At 41.2% G+C, this 16,323-nt stretch overlaps 1 pseudogene; it reads left to right on the top strand.

Annotated features, from left to right (window-relative positions):
* Positions 1-13,161: 13,161 nt before the first annotated feature.
* LOC133258853 (STE20-related kinase adapter protein alpha-like) lies at positions 13,162-14,244 on the top strand (annotated as a pseudogene).
* Positions 14,245-16,323: the final 2,079 nt, after the last annotated feature.

The following is a 16,323-nucleotide window of genomic DNA, read 5'->3' as shown; positions in this document are numbered from 1 at the left end:
TTAAGACTCTGCCTTGCAATCCAGGGGACATGGATTTGATCACTGGTTGGAAAACTAAGATCTCACATGCACAGAGGAACTAAGCCCACCACCACAACTACTGAACCTGCACTCTCCAGAGTCCAAGCACCACAACTAGATAAAGATCCTGCATGCCACAACTAAGACCTGGCTCAGCCAAATAAATAAATGTATTTTTAAATGAATGTAGAGTGATAGTGTAGTACTATTTGTAGTACCCTTGATATTATCACTAATAGGAATTATAATTCATGCTGCATTTCATTTTTCACAGATATCTTCAAATATTATTTACTCTGATCACTACTTTAATATTATTTGACCTAATGTGAGATTGAGGTTATTGATATTTCTCCTGGCAATCTTGATTCCAGCTTGTGTTTCTTCCAGTCCAGGGTTTCTCATGATGTACTCTGCATATAAGTTAAATAAGCAGGGAGATAATATACATCCTTGACGTACTCCTTTCCCTTTTCGGAACCAGTCTGTTGTTCCATGTTTGGTTCTAACTGTTGCTTCTTGACCTGCATACAGATTTCTCAGGAGGCTGGTCAGGTGGTCTGGTAGTCCCATCTCTTTCAGAATTTTCCACAGTTCGTTGTGATCCACACGGTCAAAGGCTTTGGCATAGTCAATAAAGCAGAAATAGATGTTTTTCTGAAACTCTCTTGCTTTTTCCATAATCCAGCGGATGTTGGCAATTTGATCTCTGGTTCCTCGGCCTTTTCTAAAACCAGCTTGAACATCTGGAAGTTCATGGTTCACATATTGCTGAAGTCTGGCTTAGAGAACGTTGAACATTGCTAGCGTGTGAGATGAGTGCAATTGTTTATTTTTGTTTATTTGTTTATGTTTATATGTTTAATGTTTATGTTTGTTTGTTTATTTTTGTTTTTATTTCCATTAATCTAGGAGGTGGGTCAGAGAGAATCTTGCTGTGATTTATGTCAAAGAGTATACTATCTATGTTTTCTTCTAAGACCTTCAGAGTTTCTGCACTTACATTTAAGTCTTTAATCCATTTTATTTTTGTGTCTGGTGTTAGGAAGTGTTCTAATTTAATTCTTTTCCATGCAGCTGTGCAGTTTTCCCAGCACCACTTGTTGAAGAGGCTGTCTTTTCTCCATTGTATATTCTTGCCTCCTTTGTGAAAAATAAGGTGTCCATGTGTGTGGGTTTATCTTTGGGCTATCTTGTTCTATTGATTATTTCTTGTTTTGTGCCAGTACTATATTGTCTTAATGACTGTAGCTTTGTAGAATAATCTGAAGTTAGGGAGGTTGATTCCTCCCTCCATCTTTGTTTCTCAAGATTGCTTTGGTTATTTGGGGTCTTTTGTGTTTCCATACACATTTTGAAATTTTTTGTTCTGGTTCTGTGAAAAGTGCCATTGGTAATTTGATAAAAATTGCATTGAATCTGTAGATTGCATTTGGTAATATAATCATTTTGACAATATTGATTCTTTCAATCCAAGAGCATGGTATACCTCACCATCTATTTCTGTCATCTTTATTTCATCAGTTTCTTACAGTTTTCTGCATACAGGTCTTTTGTCTCTTTAGGTAGGTTTATTCTGAGGTATTTTATTCTTTTGTTGCAATGGTGAATGGGATTGTTTCTTTAATTTCTCTTTCTGATTTTTTATTGTTAGTGTATCCAAATGCAAGTGATTTCTATGTATTGATTTTATATTCTGTTACATTACTAAATTCATTGATTAGCTCCAGTAGTTTTTTGGTAGCATTTTTGGTGGGATTTTTGGTGGTTTTGGCATTTTGGTGAACATTTTGATGGATTTTCTTTGTATAGTATCATGTCATCTCCAAACATTAAGAGTTTTACTTCTTCTTTTCCAATCTGGATTTCTTTTATTTCTTTTTCTTCTCTGATTTCTGTGACTAGGACTTCCAAAACTATGTTTAAATAGTAGTGACTTCCAAAACTATATGTTTAAATAGTATGTTTAAGTAGTGGTATCTGGTTCCAAATAGGACAAGGAGTACGTCAAGGCTGTATATTGTCACCCTGCTTATTTAACTTCTATGCAGAGTACATCATGAGAAATGCTGGGCTGGAAGAAACACAAGCTGGAATCAAGATTGTTGGGAGAAATATCAATAACCTCAGATATGCAGATGACACCACCTTTATGGCAGAAAGTGAAGAGGAACTAAAAAGCCTCTTGATGAAAGTGAAAGAGGAGAGTGAAAAAGTTGGCTTAAAGCTCAACATTCAGAAAACAAAGATCATGGCATCTGGTCCCATCACTTCATGGGAAATAGATGGAGAAACAGTGGAAACAGTGTCAGACTTTATTTTTGGGGGGCTCCAAAATCACTGCAGATGGTGACTGCAGCCATGAAATTAAAAGACGCTTACTTCTTGGAAGAAAAGTTATGACCAACCTAGATAGCATATTGAAAAGCAGAGACATTACTTTGCCAACAAAGGTCCGTCTAGTCAAGGCTATGGTTTTTCCAGTGGTCGTGTATGGATGTGAGAGTTGGACTATAAAGAAACCTGAGTGCTGAAGAATTGATGCTTTTGAACTGTGGTGTTGGAGAAGACTCTTGAGAGTCCCTTGGACTCCAAGGAGATCCAACCAGTCCATTCTAAAGGAGATCAGTCCTGGGTGTTCATTGGAAGGACTGATGCTAAAGCTAAAACTCTAATACTTTGGCCACCTCATGCAAAGAGTTGACTCATTGGAAAAGATCCTGATCCTGGGAGGAATTGGGGGCAGGAGGAGAAGGGGACGACAGAGGATGAGATGGCTGGATGGCATTACCGACTCAATGGACATGAGTTTGAATAGACTCCAGGAGTTGGTGATGGACATGGAGGCCTGGCATGCTGCGATTCATGAGGTCGCAAAGAGTTGGACACAACTGAGTGACTAAACTGAACTGAACTGAACTGAGAGCACTTGTCTTGTTTCTGATCTTAGGAGGATATGCTTTCGGTTTTTCACTGTTGAGAACAATGTTTTCTGTGGGTTTGTCATATGTGGCCTTTATTATGTTGAGGTATGTTCCTTCTATGCCAATTTTCTGGAGAGTTTTTTTTATAATAAATGAGCAATTAGTTTTGTCAAAAGCTTTCTCTGCATAGATTTTTTATCACAGTTTCAATTTCAGTGCTTGTGATTGGTCTGTTCATATTTTCTAATTCTTCCTGGTTCAGTCTTAGAAGGTTGTACATTGCTAAGAACTTGTCCATTTCTTCCAGGCTGTTCATTTTATTGGCATATAGTTGCACATAGTAATCTCTTATGATCCTTTTTATTTCTGCATTGTCTGTTGTAACTTCTTTTTCACTTCTGATTTTATTAATTTGAATCTTCTCCCCTTTTTTCTTGATGAGTCTGTCTAATTAATGGCTTGTTAATTTTGTTTATCTTCTCAAAGAATCAGCTTTCAGTTTTATTGATCTTTGTTATGTTTTCCTTCATTTCTCTCCCATTTATTTCTGCTCTGATATTTATATTTCTTTTTTTCTTCTTTTTCTAGTTGCTTTAAACGTAAAGTTAGGTTGGTTATTTGATGTTTTTCTCATTTTTTGTGGTAGACTTGTATTACTATAAACTTCTCTCTTAGCATTGCTTTTACTGCATCCCATAGGTTTTGAGTTGGCATGTTTTCATGGTCATTTGTTTGAAGGTATTTTTTTATTTCCTCCTTGATTTCTTCAGTGATCTCTTGGCTATTAAGAAGTATATTTTTTAACCTCCATGTGTTTGTATTTTTTACAGTTTTTTTTTCCCCTGTAACTGATATCTAATCTCATAGCATTGTGGTCAGAAAAAAATGCTTGATACAATTTCAATTTTCTTAAATTTACCAAGGCTTGATTTGTGACCCAAGATGTGCTCTATCCTGGAGAATGTTTCCTATGCACTTGAGAAAGAAGTGTATTCTGCTGTTTTTGGATGGAATGCCCTATAAATATCAATTAGGTCTGTCACGTCCGATGTGTCATTTAAGGCTAGTGTTTCCTTATTAATTTTCTGTCCAGATGATCTCTCCATTGTTGTGAGTGGGATATTAAAGTCCCCTACTATTATTGTGTTACTGTCTATTTCCTCTTTTATAGGTAATAGCTTTGCCTTATTATTGAGGTGCTCACATGTTGGTGCATATTATATATTTATAATTGTTATATCTTTTTGGATTGATCCTTTGATCATTATGTAGTCTCCTTCCTTGTCTTTTGTAACAGTCTTTATTTTGAAGTCTATTTAATCTGATATTAATATTGCTACTTCCACTTTCTTTTGATTTCTACTTGCATGGTATATCTTTTTCCAGCCCCTGACTTTCAGTCTGTATGTGTCCCTAGATCTGAAGTGGGTCTCTTTTAGACAGTATATATATGAGTCTTGTTTTTTTCAATCCGTTCAGCCAGTCTGTGTCTTTTGGTTGGAGCATTTACTCCATTTACATTTAAGGTACCTATTGATATGTATGCTCCTATTACCATTAACTTTATTGATTTGGGTGTGGTTTTTTTGTTTTGTTTTGTTTTTTTAGGTAAGAAATGGTTTTATTCAGACTCAGAGAGAAGCACACTCCACAGACAGAGTGTGGGCCACTGCAAAGGGCAAGTGCCTTGGATTTGTTTTTGTAGGTCTTTTCTTTCTGTTTCCTGTCTAGAGAAGTTCCTTTAGCATTTGTTGTAAAGCTGGTTTGGTGGTGCTGAATTCACTTAATTTTTGCTTGTCTGTAAAGCTTCTGATTTCTCTGTCAAATCTCAATGAGATCTTTGCTGGGTAGAGTATTGTTGGTTGTAGGCGTTTCCTTTCATCACTTTAAGCATATCCTGCCACTCCTTTATGGCCTGCAGAGTTTCTGCTGAAAGATCAAGCTTTTAACCTTATGGGGATTCCCTTGTATGTTATTTGTTGCTTTTCCCTTGCTGCTTTTAATATTTTTTATTTGTGCTTAATTTTTGTTAGTTTGATTAATATGTGTCTTGGCATGTTGCTCTTTTTGGATTTATCCTGTATGGGACTCTCTGGGCTTCCTGGACTTGGGTGGCTATTTCCTTTCCCATGTTAAGGAATTTTTCAACTATAATTCCTCAAATATTTTCTCATACCCTTTCTTTTTCTCTTCTTCTCTGGGACCCCTATAAGTCGAACGTTGGTGCATTTAATATTGTACCAGAGGTCTCTGAGACTGTCCTCATTTCTTTTCATTCTTTTTTCTTTATTCTGTTCTGCTTCAGCTATTTCCACCACTCTATCTTCCAGCTCAGTCAGTTATTCTGCTATTGGTTCCTTCTAGTGTATTTTAAATTTCAGTTACTATGTTGTTCATTGTTGATTGCTTGTTCTTTAGTTCTTCTAGGTCCTTGTAAATTATTTCTTATATCTTCTCAATCCTTGTCTCCATTCTATTTATCTGTGCCTCCATTTTATCTCCAAGGTTCTGGATCATTTTTACTACCATTACTCTGAATTCTTTTTCAGGTAGATGGCCTATTTCCTTTTTCGTTGTTTGGTTTGGTAGTTTTTACCATGCTCCTTCATCAGCTGTATGTTTCTCTGTCTTCTCATTCTGTTTAATTTACTGGGTTTGGGGTCTCCTTTCCGCAGGCTGCAAGGTTCTCAGAAGGTCTCTGGACCTGATGTTGGTGATGTGGGATCAGCTCGGACTGAGATCTGGCCTTACTCCAACTCGTACTTGCTTCCAAAGTCCACAGTTGCCCCCAAAGCTCACAGTCTTAAGCCAATTGCAGGGATTTAATCTGCTGCATCCGCTCCTGCCAGAGTGAATTCCTTTCCTCTTCTTTGGTCATACAGCCCCTGGTGTTCCACTTTGGTTTTGGTCCCCGCTCTGCATGTAGGCCACAGACAAGAGGGGCCTAATAAGGCCACGGGCTCACTTGCTCAGTCAGGCTAGGGAGTAAGAGGGGTAGGGCAGACACAATGAGGCAGTGCCTGTGGCAGTAGAGACCTGCTGAAAGCTGCTAGAGTCAGAAGTGGGTCACGTGCTCTCCCAGGCGAACTGACCCTGGGTCCCTTGGAAGAACCAAGCTACACAGTCTTCCAGGAAGTTGTGGACAGTGACCTGCTCCCACTCACAGCTTGGCAGCCACTGTGGCAGCCGTCACAGCCACCTCTGGTGTCGCAGACCATACCCTCATGCCATGTCCCACCTCCTTTGACACTCGTGCCATCGTTGATGGCAGTAGGTCCCCGGGCATGCCCACCTCTGGGGTCACAGACCACAGCCAGCTCACCCCACCTTATGACACTCACAAAGGCACAGTCCTGTATCTGTGAGCACTTGGAGTTAGATGGTCCCAGTGGTGATGATCTCTTGCCTCTCTGGCAGACCCAGGCTTTTCCCTGGGCTCTTTCTGCATGTTGTACTAGTACCCTTAGAGTAACTTCAAGGCAGGCAACCCCAGTCCTCATCTTGGGGTCCGATTCCTGAAGCCTGAGCCTCAGCACCCAACCCCCACTTGCTGCAGTGGGCATGAAAACTGCTTCTCAGCTGGGAGTGCTGGTCAGCAAAAATCTCTGTGCTGAATTCTCTCCCGTTTGCCTTCAGAGGACCTGCTGCACCCGCCTCTGAGGTTCCGAAGCTCCTGTGAGGAGGGTTCAGAGGAACTTTGCCTCCTTCACGACTCTCTCCCTGAGGTGCAGGATTCCTCCCATTTTCCTTGTCTCTATTTTTTTTTTCTTATTGCTGTTCCCTACCACTTTATTCAAGATTAGCTATAGAGATTAGCTTGCCTTTTTGGAAGTCTGAAGCCTTCTGGCAGCATTCAGTAGGTGTTCTGTAGGAATTGTTCCATGTGCATTTTTCATGTATTTTGGGGGAGGAAGAGGATCTCCACATCTTACTCCTCCACCATCTTCAACACCTCCCTTCCAAAAATATAAACTTTTGCTTGAGTATTTTTAATTGGACTGTAGGTAAATGATCACATTCCTTTTTTAAAAATTGTATAGCTTATAAATAAGGCCAAAGTCTCCTACCACCCCAGCCACAGCCCCAGTCCTTTGCCCTTTCCCCATAAGCAGCTGGTTGTCTCCTTTGAAACCTTTTTCCTATGTGCATATACCCTCCCCCTTACACACACAGAATAAAGTATTGTTTTTAGTGCGTGGGTGTGTGTTTCAGAATAAAATGTTTCATACTCTATATATTTGCTTTTTTTTTTTTCAGCACTTACTGTGTTGTAATTTACTTTTTTTCCCTCAACACCATGTCTTAGAGATCTAAGATACCACGTTTTGGAAAATGGGCAGGTTCATTGTTTTATTTTGTTGCATAGTATTCTATAGTGTGAATTTACTAAATTTATTGAGCCTTTCTCAATTTGATGGAGCCTTAGGTGATTTCTAGTTTAGGCCATCACCAGTGATGATGCTGTGCTTATCCCTGTGCGATTTTCTTGTACACATGAAAAATGTGTATGAATATGATCTGCTGCAATAAGCAAGAAACTCATTAAACAAATAAGGGTTGTTGGGTTTTTCCCCCTCTTTTCTGAAGGTAAAGAGTAACTGGGATTGCTTTAGTTGTGTGGTGATGCACCCTGAGATCCAGGCTCTCTAACTTTTCACTCTGCCAACTTTAGTGTGTTGTCTAATATCATCAACCTTGGTGCCTCATACTCACCATATGGTTGCAGCAGCTCTGGACATCACTTCTGGGATCAGAGCTAGAAAGGGGAAGAAAGAAAGATCATAGCCATTTATGTTCCTTCTTATCAGAAGTACAAATACTGTCTAAGAAACAATCTCAATGAATTTCCACTTAGGTATTGCAGGCCAGAACTAGGTCCTTGACCTCTCCTACTGTAATGGAGACTCAGAAAGAGGGAAGAAGCTTGTCCTGATGGGCTTAAACCAATTCTTCAAGTCTTATTGCATATTAAATTCATATGAAAGTGAAAATGTTAGTCACTCAGTCATGTCTGATTCTTTGCAACCCCATGGACTATATTGCACACCAGGCTTCTCTGACCATGGAATTATCTAAGCAAGAATACTGAAGTGGGATGCCATTTCCTTCTCCAGGAGATCTTCCCAACCCCGGGATTGAACCTGGGCAGATTCTTTACCATTTGAGCCACCAGGGAAGTTCATTAGCCTCATAGGTGAGCTATTTAAAAATACCCATGTCTGGACCCCACTGCCAGAGGTTTTGATGTAATTTGGTCTTCGGTGAGTTCCAGACACTGGTGTTCTTTAAAAACTCCCTGTATGACTAAAAAGTCAATCAAAGCTGAGAACCAGTGGCTTACACCAATCATGATCTTCTTCCTGGGGCTGAGATTTATCAGTTAGGATTAGATTCAGGTGCAAGTGACCATGTGCAACATAACCACAACCCACACAAGATAGGGTTTTACTTCTTGCTCAAGTAAAAGTTCAATGATAGTTGATTCAGGGCTAGATTGGCCTCCATCCTGTGATTCAGGGCTAGATTGGCCTCCATCCTGTGATTCAGGGCTAGATTGGCCTCCATCCTGTCAGAGGCTCAGGCTTCATTATCCTGTAGATCCGCCATGCAAGGCCTCCATTCCCAACTTTATTCAAAACAGTTATTTCAGCTCCAGCCACCATTTATGTATTCCAGCCAGCAAGAAGAAGGACAGGGGAGGAGAGCCGACGCCCCAGTCCTTTAATGACACTTCCTGCCAGTTGCACACACCACTTCTCTCCTCCCACATAATACAGAAAGCAATGTGTCAGTCTTAGTCAGTGCTTTCATTTCAGAAGGTCTCCTCTACCTTAAGACAATAAGCATATTTTCCAATGTTTTTTCAAGTGCTGTAATGGTCACTAATTTATCTGAAATGTAGTTTTATATAAAATGTGAAATATAAATATCTAACTTAATTTTTTTCTGAAAGTTTAGCTAATTGCCCCAGCATCATTTATTATCTGTTCCTCCAGATAAGAACTTCTACTTTTATCATTAAATTCCCACATATATATTAGGTCAAACAATGTGAAAGTGCTGATATCTATCACTTCACTGGAGCTTTATTTTCTTAGTTATACCAGTCACTATTAGATGTCATATTTTGTTTCTTTGTTTTTTGTCTGTGTCTGCCGCTTGAATATAAGTTCAATGAGGACTGGAATTTTGTCGTTTTTGTCAACACTGGGTTCATATGTATCTGCTAAATGAGTGAATGAAATTTATCTCTATGTTTGTTAATATATATTGATAAATGTTTTCATGACTGAGCCATCCTTATATGTTAGAAAAACTTGGTTATAATACAGTATTCTTTAAGTATACTGCTCTAGTTGATCTGTTAAGATCTATGTAAGTCCTTTGCATCTGTGATCTTAAAAGAGCTTGGGTTTCTCTTTTATTTGTTTCTGCTGCCACAATCCAATCTGGGTGTTAGGACTGAGAATCAGGGATTTTCAAAGAGACAAGCATGGCCTGGAAGCAGACATGGAGTAGGAACTACCAGGAGAAGCAACCGGCCACGAGCCCTGGGTGTCCGTGTGTGTGTGTCTTCCTGGGTAAGCCAAGGATGCAGGGTCCTAATGGCTCTTTGCCATTTCTCAGGCTTGTGTTTGCAGTGAGGGATGAACTAAGACCTCCCTCTAGGACAAAAAGCAGTCTTACTTATTTCCTGCTATAAAGCAAGTGGGTTCTCCAAGTTCAGTGTTCCTCAGATGCAACATAAACCCATTGTATGCAGAGCATCTACTTGGGCCCTTCATGTTGCCCCTGTGGGACTTGGGGGGCAAGGGAGCCAATGTAAACATTATGCCTATGCTGCTTGCTGTGAGTAATAGATCCTTTGTCTCTGTCCTTAAATCGTAACTTGGCCAGCATCTGTGAAACATTAAGAGGCTAATTATTGACTATCAGCAGGGAAAATTCAAATGCCAGACCCTGACAGTTTTGGCAATGAGGATAGGGTGCTGACAGGGGTATGGATTGTGGAAAAGGAAGGACAAGGACACTGTCGATCATATCAGGGTATATGCCAAGACTCGCTGGCACATGTTAGTGAATCCGCTCACTCAAATGGTGAGCAGGATGAGGGTGGCTAGAGTGAGGGTCTCACATTGTCCTACCTGTTAATGAGGCTAAGCAGTGAGAGGCAGGATTGAAAAAAGCCACCTGAATGGTGCTTTGGTTCCTGCTCACTCAACCCCATGCAGGAGGAGGGGGGATATTATGACAATGGGGCAGGTAGCTGCACAGCCTCACCCAGAGGTCAATGTGGATGAGGCTGCTGAATAAAGGGTCCCAGTATCTGAAATAAATGGTATCAGCTGGGATGTTTGGAACAGAGCTTTAAATGAGCCCCAAAACATGACAAGTTTATTTGATTGAGCCCCACAGATGGCATTCAAATCCAAAGTGAACAAAAATCTTTGCTTCTGGCATAGATCTGCCCTTTGATGCTGTGTTCCCCATCCCTCACTCCCATCCACACACCACACTCAGCTGCTTTGATGAAAAAGCGAACTATGCTGAGAACTTCATGGAACTGAGGACCTCAAATGCTTACAGCTCTGTAGGACTCAATGTCCGTGTCACCATCTTACCCTGTCCTGTGGATGAATGCAGGCAGAGGTGGCTGAAGTCACCAAGGGATGCAATGTGAAGTGGGGGCAAAATGGTCCTGGGCTTGGGTTCTCTCTGGACTGATGCTGGAGATTCACGAGGAAGGAGGCAGTGGCACACCAACCCTGAAATCAGAGGCAAGAGCAAATGAAAGTCTTCCAGCTTCCCAGCTTCCTGCCATGAGCTAGCACCCCCTACCACCCAGCACTCCTATTATTTTTATTTGTGGCTGTTGCTGTGCCCAGGTTGTGGTGAGTAGGGGCTACTCTCTAGTTGCGGTGTTCAAGCTTCTCATTGTGGGTTGTGGTGGCTTCTCTTGTTGGGGAGCACAGGCTCCAGAGTGTAAGCTCAGTAGTTGTGGCACACAGGCTTAGTTGCTCCCAGGCATGTGGGATCTTCCCAGACAAGGAATCAAACCCTGCATTGGCAGGCAGATTCTTAGCCACTGAACCACCAAGGAAGTCCTTATTGCATTTCTATACCCTAACAATGAACACTCAGAAATAGAGAAATGAAAAAATAAGCCTATTTACAATTGCATCGAAAATAATAAAATACCTAGGCATATATCTACCTAAGGAGGTAAAAGACTTGTTCTCACAAAACTATAAATCACTGATGAAAGAAGTTGAAGATAAGACAAACGGATGGAAAGATATACCATGTTTATGTATTGGAAGAATTAATATTGTTAAAATGACCATACTACCCAACACAGTCTACAGATGCAGTAGACTACCTGACAAAATACCAATGACGTTTTTCACAAAATTAGAAAAAATAATTCTAAAGTCTGCATGGAAACACAAAAGATCCCAGATAGCCAAAATCTTGAGAAATAAAAGCTAGTGTCATCAAAATAGCTTGATACCAGCACAAAAACAGACATTCTGATCAATGCAACAGAGTAGAGAGCCCAGAAATGAACCCACACTTATATGGGCAGTTAATCTACCACAAAAGAGATAAGAATACAGTGGAGGAAGGCTCTTCAATAAATGGTATGAGAAAAATGGACAGCTACACGCAAAAGAGTCAAACAGGACTACTCTCTCACACCATGCACAAAGATAAATTCAAAATTGATTAAAGACTTAAATATAAGACCTGAAACCATAAAACTTCTAGAAGGAAGCATAGGCAGTACACTGTTTGACATAGGCCATACTAATATTTGGGGGGATATTTTTCCTCAGGTGAGGGAAACAGAAGCAAAAACAAACATTTAGGACTACATCAAACTAAGAAACTTTTGCACAGAGAAGGAAAATGTCAACAAAACAAAAAGGTCAGCTACTGGATAGGAGAGAATATTTGCTCAACATCACTTAATCATCAGGGAGATGCAATTCAAGACCACAATGAGGTATCACCTCACACCCATCAGAATGGCTACTAAAGAAAAGACAACAAATAACCTTGTTGGCTAGGTTGTGGAGAAAAAGGAGCCCTTGTACACTGTTGTTGGGAATGTAAATTGGTGTAACCACTATGGAAACAGTACAGAGATTCCTTTAAAAAATTAAAAATAGAACTACCATATAAACTATGAGAGTTGGACCCTAAAGAAGGCTGAGCACTGAAGAACTGATACTTTTGAACTGTGATATTGGAGAAGACTCTTGAGATTTCCTTGGACTGCCAGGAGATCAAACCAGTCAACCCTAAAGGGAACCAACCCTGAATACTCATCGAAAAGACTTATGCTAAAGCTGAAGCTCCAATACTTTGGCCACCTGATGCAAAGAGTCAGCTCATTAGAAAAGACCCTGATGTTGGGAAAGATTGAAGGTAGGAGGAGAAGGGGACAGCAGAGGATGAGATGGTTGGATGGCGTCACTGACTCAATGAACATGAGTTTGAGCAAACTCTGAGAGATGGTGAAGGACAGGGAAGCCTGGCATGCTGCAGTCCATGGGATCACAAAGAATCAGACATGACTGAGTGACTGAATGACTGAACAACAAAAACCATATAAACTAGTAATTCCATCCTGGGTATTTATCTGAAAGTAACAAAAACACTAGTTCAAAAAGACATATGTCCCCCTTATGTACATTATAGCATTATTTACAATAGCCAAGATATGGAAGCAATCTAAGATTCCACTAATAGATGAATGCATAAATAAGATGTGGTATATGTAAGAATGGAATATTATTCAGCCACGAAAAGAATGAAATCTTGCAATTTGCAACAACATAGAGGGTATTATGCTAAAGTGAAATGTCAGACAAAGAAAGACAAATGAATTCCCTTAAATATGGAATCTAAAAATCAAAACAAATGAACAAACATAACAAAACAGAAACAGAGTTATAGATACACAGAACAAACAGGTGGTTGCCAGAGGGGAGAGTAGAGGAGGCAGAAAAGAAATAAGTGAGGGAGATTAAGTGGTAAAAATTTCCAGTTGCAAAATAAATGAGTCAGGGGTATGAAATGTACAGTATGGAAGATACAGTCAATAACTCTGGCCTCCCAGAAATAGGCCTGGCAGAAGTGCAACCTTAAATCAAGGAGGCAGAGCTGAGACTGGGTCTAAATTTTTGAAATTAAAGTAGGTCTACATGTTATGTCTTTTCTTGTAAGTAAATGGAATTAGGCGCTAGGTTTCTGAAAAGTTCATTGTTGGGGGCCTAAGAGATTTGGAACCGTTTGCAGACCAATATGGTAAGTTCAGAGTTGATAGCATCCTTCTCTAAACAGGAGATCATGAGTAAGTTTTTGCCGGAGGGAGGTTGTTATGAACTTCTCATTATTATAGGTAAAGGATTTGAGGACCTGATAATAGTGAATCTAACAAAGTACACACCAATGGGAGAGTATGTGACCATACAAAGGATTAATCCAGAAGTTCTTTCCAATGAGATGGTGACATTCTTGCAGCGGGAGCTCCATGTCTCTAAGTTTCTCAGCCATCCCAATACCTTGCCATATCAAGCCACTTTACTGCAGATAATGAGGTGTGGGTTGTCACATCATTCACAGCACATGGCTCTGCAAAGGCCATCTATACACACTTCGGTATGAATGAACTGGAAATTGCTTACAGTCTGCAGGGGGCGCTCAGGGTCCACGACACCCACCACTTGGGATGCGTGCACAGGAGTCAAAACCAGCCACTTACATCCTGATCCTAACAGCAGCTCAGCACGATCAGTCACTGGCAGTAGCAGCCCAGTACTTCCTCAAGTGCTAAATCAAGGTTCTGCCTTGGCTCAGCTCATAAGTCCTCTGGCAGAATCTTCAGGTTTATGTTGCCAAATTTGACATTGCAGTGTGAGAATCACAGCCTGTGAAGTGGCTGATGGCCACGTCCCCTTTAAAGATATGCCCGCCACCTAGATGCTGCTGGAGAAGCTGAACAGCACAATGTCCTGCCTGCTGGACACCAGCACCAACCTCCCTGAGGAGCTGACCATGAGCACCTCATATTCAGCCATTATGGCCTGAGTGACAACCTGGCCACCAGCACTCCCGGGACCCCCAATGGCGACTCTCCATCCCACCCTTATCACCACAACTGCTCACCCCATTTCCTCCACTTTGTGGAGCAGTGCATTCAGTGCAACCCGGATATAAGACCAAGTGCCAGCTCCCTCATGAACAATTCTTCCTTTAAGCAGATCAAGTGACATGCCTCAGAATGTCTAACTTTGCCTAACTTTCTTCATCCTGTCACCCTCAAAACCAGTTCTGAAGGCCACTGGTCTCCAGATCACAGTGGAATCTTTGGCCTGGTACCAAACCTGGAAGAGCTGGAGGGGAAGACTGGGAGTGCTAAGCCTATGAAGAAGGTACACATTTTCCATCTGGGGCCATGTGAGCTTCTGGGACCCTTCCAGAGGGTTGGCCACATTCCCACCCTCCTGGGGGGCAGATTGGGCAGAAAGGACATTTCTGCCAGGAGGGCCTGCTGCTTGCTGACTAGGAAAGAAATTCCTAGACAGAAACTTTATTGCTCCAGGGCTTTTGAGACACAAGGGAATCCCAACAACCAGGGATCAAGAGGGGCCAAAGAGCTGATATTCCTGGTCCTGCAAGCTCAAGTGACCTGACCTCTTCAGAAGGAAAAGATGCTGTTCTGGCCAAGGGGGACTGAAGTCCAAGCCCAGGTTTTGACTCATCCACCCAGGGAACTGTGTGACTTCTTCCCACTCTGGCTTTCCTATCAGCCTCGTTCCATTCTTCTCCCCTGTTCTCAGATCCTATAGGTCCGTGGAGGGGCAAGTAATAAGATGCCCTCCCCTCAGAAAGGAAAGAAAAGTGAAGTTGCTCAGTCATGTCCAATTCTTTGTGACCCCATGGACTGTGACCTGCCAGGTTCCTCCATCTGTGGGATTTTCCAAGCAAGAATACTAGAGTGGGTTGCCATTTCCTTCTCCAGGGGATCTTCCCAACCCAGGGATCGAACCTGGGTCTCGCACATTGCAGGCAGACTCTTTATCACCTGAGCCACCAGGGAAGCCTCCCTCCCTTCAGACAGCTCCTAGTGACTGAAGGGAAGGGTATTTTTTCTTTTTAAAGCACTAGGTTAAGGCTAGGGCAGTCCATCCTCATCCTCGTTTTCGCTGGGGCCCTGACACCTAAAACCTTCCTTTGGTTCATCTGCATAGCTCAGTCCTTTCCCAACAAGAGTCCGTGTTACCGCCTCCTGCCAGCTGCCACGGTGCTTCTTCCAACAGCCATGATGCCTTGCCTAGCTTGAGGGCCTAAGTCTTTATGCCATGTTACATGCATTGCCGGAACAGATGAAAGCTTCCAAAGATTCCAAAAAGAAAACCTCTGTGATATCCTTACAAGGTGACATACTGTAACTAGACTTTTATTTGTGGTCATTTTAAATTTTAAAAATATCAAGTCACTTTGTTGTATAACAGGAGCTAACATAGTGTTATAGGTCAATTATACTTCAAAAACAAACAAATTCATAGAAAAAGAGATCAAATTTGTGGTCACGAGGGGGTGGATAGAAGGCAAATTGCATGACAGTGATCAAAAGGTACAAACTTCCAGCAGTAAGGTAAATAAGTACTCAGGATGTATACACGTTAAATATAATTAACATTATAATACGTTATATATGAAACAGAATAAATTCTGAGAATTCTCATCACAAGGAAAAAATTTTCTACTTCTTTAATTTTGCATCTCTATGAGACGATGTGATAATCTTATTGTGATAATCATTTCACTATGTATGCTTTACACCTTAAACTTATACAGCACCAAACATCAATTATTAATATATCTCAATGAAGGTACTAAAAAGAAAAATCACCCAATTTCAACTGATGGGCTATGAGCGAAGTTTAGTGGGGACAGGAAATTAAATTGACCCTACAATTTAATTGTAATTTAAATGACCCTGGGTCACGCAGGCTGTGCTCAGCCACTTCAGTCGTGTCTGACTCTTTACGACCCTATGGACTGCCTGCTGAGGTCCTCCATCCATGGAATTATCCAGGCAAGAATACTGGAGTGGGTTCCCAAGCCCTCCTCCAGGGGATCTTCCCAACCCAGGGATCCAACCTGCATCTCTTAAGTCTCCCGCATTGGCAGGAGGGTTCTTTACCACTAACGCCACCTGGGAAGCCCCACAGGTGGATCTTTTGAGGTCAGCTCAATGTACTGTTGTTGGGGCTGCCACTGCTGAAAGTGTAATTAGTACTGAAGTTTGTACAGGTTTGTACTGTGAATGCCCATAAATGTCAGAGGGGATTCACTCATTCAG

The sequence above is a fragment of the Bos javanicus genome, chromosome 13 (assembly GCF_032452875.1).
Source record: "Bos javanicus breed banteng chromosome 13, ARS-OSU_banteng_1.0, whole genome shotgun sequence".
In the NCBI taxonomy this organism is placed as follows: Eukaryota; Metazoa; Chordata; class Mammalia; order Artiodactyla; family Bovidae; genus Bos; species Bos javanicus.
The sequence above is the reverse complement of the archived record's forward strand: the minus strand, read 5'-3'. Positions and strand labels throughout refer to the sequence as shown.